Genomic DNA, 5,870 nt, shown 5'->3' with positions numbered 1-5,870 from the left:
TAACCAAGTCCAAACCTCACAATTGAGTATGTTTTTTAAAGGAAGTGCATACATTTGGTTCAAAGATAATATTTTGCCAACTTTTATTAATTAGGGGAAACAACAAATTTGTCTGTTTACCTTTCAGCACATGTATATATTTAGATAAGGAATGAAGACCTTTGAAATCAATAACTCCGGAGAACAATGAGTACGTTTATGAATGAACTTTTTTTCATATGAATAAAACTAGGAAATGGCTGGCTCGGTGTAGTGGGCACTGTTGGGTGTCCTGTCCAGATTTCCTGTGATCTAAGCCCTCGTCTGTCCTCTAGCTGCTTCTAGTGGTCACTGCTGATGGCTCACAATGGCTCACTTTTCCAGAAATTGTCCTCTGTAGAATGGAAACTGACTCTCCTTGAGGTTATGTTCTCCACACCTCAGCTTGCAGCCGAAACTGATATGGATTTAAAATATCTGGCATCTCTCCTCAGGGTGGAACAAACTCTGCATGTGATTTAGGCTCCAGAAACCCCTCGGGTCAGGCCAGCACTGGGCTTTATCTGAAGCAATAGCTTTGCTGGACTCCTGGACTTTCCCTTTCCTGCCGTCCTCAGATTCTTACAGGTTTCTTTGGTGAATCATCTGTCAACAGATACACCTAAATCCCTGTCTCAGACTCTGCTTATAGACCTGAAATCAAACTTGACCTAACTTGAGAATGGTCTGTTATTATAAGTAGCCAGTAATGAAAACTACATTTCCATTTCTTTATTCATTTATTTATTCAATTAATATTTATTGAATTGTCAATTGTGAATTTTAGTACAGTAGGTGTTGAAATACAAAATGCAATACTGGGTATATATCCAAAGATAAATCATCCTACTATAAAGACACATGCACACGTATGTTCATTGAAGCACAGTTTACAATAGCAAAGACCTGGAACCAACCCAAATGCCCATGAATGATAGAATGGACAAAGAAAATGTGGCACATATACACCATGGAATACTATGCAGCCATAAAAAACAATGAGTTCATGTCCTTTGTAGGGACATAGATGAATCTGGAAACCATCATTCTCAGCAAACTGACACAAGAACAGAAAACCAAACACCGCATGTTCTCACTCATAGGTGGGTATTGAACAATGAGAACATGTGGGCACAGGGAAGGGAACATCACACACTGGGGGAGGCACAGCGGGCGTGTGGGTGGGGAGGCTGGGAAGGGAAAACACTGGGAGAAATGCCTGATGTAGGTGATGGGGGGACGGAGACTCCAAACCACTACGGCATGTGTGTACCTATGCAACAACCCTGAGGGATGTGCACATGTACCCCAGAGCTTAAAGTACAATTTTTAAAAATGCAAATTTTAAAATCTTAGAATGATATAATTGTCCTCCCCACAATTTGCATCAGTTTATGGTTCCACCAGCAATATAAATGAATATTAGTGAGCCCTCAAACCATCACTGAGTACAATAGACTCTTGGTATTCTTGGGTTTATCATTCTTAAATTTCCACCCATTGGAACTTCCCAGAAGGTTCCTGACATGTAGTAATGGGTAGTTGAGACAGAAATGGGAAACTGTCAAGACTGATCTGAGTAGGTCACTTAGCACTGTAGGTCTAGCTGAGGTCTCAAGACTGATCTGAGTAGGTCACTTAGCACTGTAGGTCTAGCTGAGGTCTCGGAGTCTGCCGTTGGTGGAGGCGCTCTGAGCAGGGCCTTGCTGACTTCATTCTGCAGCATGCCTCCGTCCGTCAGCGCATTACTGGGCAGCAGCAGTCTTCAACGCCCATCATCATCTTTGAATTTTTGCACATTCAGGTCAGCTCATGATTCACTTTATTTCAGTGATGATATCATAATCTAGTGTCAAGTTTATTTCCATAGCAGAATTTATTTTAAAAGCCCTGTTAAGTTACTTTAGTCTATTAGTTAGAGACTTATTAGGGGTTTAATGAAGCTACTTCAATGTCTCAGTCATTCCTGAATGCATTTTCTGGGGACAGTTAGATGCTACAGTGACGTTTGACAACTGGAATTTCCAAATTCTGAAGACATCCCTTACAGGTGTCAGGAATCTTCTGTTGTTCCAAATGAAATGGAATTTCAATACTTGATTGCTTTCAGTGGGCATAGAATCTACGTGAATGAGTCAGTGCTTCTAATGTCCCCTTTCTGTCTGTTTCACACTCCATGATCCAGGGACATTTGTGACCTTTATGGATAGACTTCTAATTAGCTTAATAAATGCACAATTCCACAATCTGGAAGTTTTGGGTTCTAAGTACCAGGTCTAGTCCTGACTAGCTGTGTGTCTTCAGGAGACTTACTTCTATGGGTTTCAATTTCCTCATCTTTAAAAGAGAAGTTTATTTTCAAATAGTGATTTCCAGACTGGGATCCTAGAACGTCATTGGAGTCTTAAGGGTAGTAATGGGTATTCATAGGCTAAACTATTTCTAATGTTTTAGAAACCCTCATGGAAATGTACATTTATCCTGTATTAGGTTTGATAGGATAATAATGGAGGCCCTTTTGTTTGTTTGGGCTACGATAATGCAGGAGTCTTCACAGCCCTATGAGGTATATACTGTTGTTATCACTAATCTACAGATAAGGAAACCAAGGCACAGATTGTTAAGGAATTTGCTCAAGGTTGTACAGCTATTTGGTGTTGTGGGGAAGATTCAAACTCAATCTGATTCCAGAATCAATAGCCACGTTACCTACTGCTAATTCTAATTACTTCGTGATAATTGGAAGCTCTGATTGGCAGTAATATGTCTTTTTTAAAAATAAATTATTATTATAATAGCTAATAATTAAAAGCAGTTTGTTGATAGGCAAAAGTCTTCCAGAGCCTTCAGTCTATAGAAGGGAAACACTTTCAAAAGTTACGGAAAGAATGGGAATGTTTGACTAGCATTGGGTTAGATAATACCCACGTTCTCTCCTAGTTCTAATGTTCTGTAAAGATTCAGGAGGAAATATGGATATGAAAGAAAAATAACTCCATGAAATGTCACCCAGAGTGGTGCATTTATATTCCAAGAGTAATAATGAAAACACTGTTTCTCTGTTAAATGGTGCAAACAAGTTTAATCTTAAAAACAAATAATAAAATGAGATTCAGTGGACCTGACTATTATGAAATTTTTAAGTCAAAAACTAGAGGACCTGGCAAGGAGTGGTGGCTTCAGCCTATAATCCCAGCACTTTGGAAGACTGAGGCAGGCAGATCACTTGAGGTCAGGAGTTCGAGACCGCCTGGCCAACATGGTGAAACCCAATCTCTACTAAAAATACAAAAAATTAGCTGAGTGTGGTGGCGCATGCCTGTAATCTCAGCTACGCAGGGGGCTGAGGCAGGAGAATCACTTGGACTCAGGAAGTGGAGGTTGCAGTGAGCCAACGTCGTGCCACTGCACTCCAGTCTGGACAACAGAGTGAGACTTTGTCTCAAAACAAACAAAAAAGGGCCTTAGGGCCGGGCGCAGTGGCTCACGCCTGTAATCCCAGCACTTTGGGAGGCCGAGGCGGGTGGATCACGAGGTCAAGAGATCGAGACCATCCTGGTCAACATGGTGAAACCCCGTCTCTACTAAAAATACAAAAATTAGCTGGGCATGGTGGCGCGTGCCTGTAATCCCAGCTACTCAGGAGGCTGAGGCAGGAGAATTGCCTGAACCCAGGAGGCGGAGGCTGCGGTGAGCCGAGATCGCGCCATTGCACTCCAGCCTGGGTAACAAGAGCGAAACTCCGTTTCAAAAAAAAAAAAAAAAGGGCCTTAGAAATGCATTTTCGTGGTTGATTTTTAACACATTAATATTGTGCCGGGGGGATAATCTTATACAGTAACTTTGAAAACACCAGAACTACTTTATAAACATATTCTTTGTTCCCTATAGCAATCTGCATGTTTGGTAACCAGGTCAAGTATAGTTTGTGGACTACTTAATAGTAGGAAAGAAAAAATAAGGGCAAAGGGAGGCTCTCTCTTAGCTCTCTAGTAAACATAGTGCTGGCACGTGGTAGAAGCTTAGTAAATGTTTATCAAATGGATGAAATTTCACCAAGGTGTTACTGGACCCTGGCAAAATTTCTACTCAGTTGCCCTCTATCCATAATGCAAGTTTAATACCATGTAATGCTCCCGAATACAATTCATCTTAAATAGCCATGCATGATAGTACAATTTAATAGTTTCTAAAGCGAGACAAGATTTTTAAAGCTCTGTGTCCTAGAAGCTATGATCATATCATAATATTCCAATTTTACTTCCTCTTCTCATCAGCTCTAATAATCCTTGTCTTGCTCAGAGTTTGCATTATATTTTGCATTTATATAATGATTCAGAGTCATACCCTGACAGTCTTAGGGAAATAGAAAGGCTCAGATTTGAAGTCATGTCATGGATTAATGTTTTTTCAGAGGTAGGTGAATGACTTCTGGTAACCCTTCTGATTTTAACATAGGGAACAGTCCCAACCCCCAATTCATTGTGCAATGGGGAAGTGGTTTGCTGAGTGGGTCTACACACAAAGCAAAAACTGTATTGTACGTTATATATATGAGTCATATCCCTTGCTCCTTGCTCAAGAATAATTATATCGGAAACAAATGATGGAATGCCTGGGCCAGGCACTGCCCGGGCTTCTGAGATGAATAAGAGGCAACGCCAGTAATCATATGACTTGGGGGCTGTGTGTGTCGGGGGAGGGTAAATTAAAAAGAAAAGAAAAAACAAAAAACACTCATACCAGTAACTATGATTCAAGGCAGAATGTGGTCAGAGCACTCTTAGTTCTTACCAGAGGAAAAAATCATTTCCAGCTAGAGGATCAAGAAGTGTCACTAGAGAAGGGTCATGAGGACTGGAATTCCATGAGCATTTATTTACTGAGTTCTGCTGCTCACCAGTCTCTGTGCCAGGCACTGGGGATTCAGAGGCGAGAGTGGCACATTTGTGCTCATTGAAAAGCTTTTAGTCTGACCAGGAAAGAGAAACTCATAAATGAAAAATCTTAACCTTCCTTAGCAAATATTCTTTTAGGAAAAAGAAGAAACAGTTGGCCTGGCACAGTGGCTCACACCTGTAATCCTAGCACTTTGGGAGGCTGCGGTGGACAGATCACAAGGTCAGGAGTTCAAGACCAGCCTGGCCAACATGGTGAAACCATGTCTCTACCAAAAATACAAAAAGTTAGCTGGGTGTGGTGGTGCAAGCCTGTAATCCCAGCTACTTGGGAGGCTGAGGCAGGAGAATGGCTTGAACCCAAGAGGCGGAGGCTGCAGTGAGCAGAGATCACACCACTGCACTCCAGCCTGGGACAGAGTGAGACTCCGTCTCAAAAAATAAAACTAAAAAATAAAGAAAAAGTCACTAGAGCACAGTTGGTTTTGCCTGGGGACCCTGTGAAGGTTTCACCAAAAAAAGTAAATAAGAGTTTGTAAGAGATCCGGCATTTCACCATCCACAGTGCAACAGGTACTGTGCTTGGGGTCTTAGGTGCATTGTCTCCTTGATTCTTACAGGAACCCCATGAGGCACTTATTATTTTTCCTAATTCACAAATGGGAAAACTACAGCTCAGAGTTTCAACAACTTGAGAGTTGCCTAAAGCCATATAGCCAGTAAGTGGAGACGCAACAGGACTGAACTCTAGGTTCTGTTGGCTATCTCCAATTGCCCGGAAAGAGAGGGAAGAAGCCTAGAAGAGGAAAGAAATTTGTTATAAGAGCTTGATCACAGGCCATGGAAACAGGACAGCAAAGCTCTGTTTGGGATAACATATAGTATAGGTTTTCTAGTGTGCAACTGCCTAATAGTTCAGGATATAGCTGTATAATTATATGTTTGTATATATCA

The sequence above is a fragment of the Cebus imitator genome, unplaced genomic scaffold (genome assembly GCF_001604975.1).
Source record: "Cebus imitator isolate Cc_AM_T3 unplaced genomic scaffold, Cebus_imitator-1.0 Scaffold51, whole genome shotgun sequence".
In the NCBI taxonomy this organism is placed as follows: Eukaryota; Metazoa; Chordata; class Mammalia; order Primates; family Cebidae; genus Cebus; species Cebus imitator.
This window is presented reverse-complemented; position numbering follows the sequence as displayed.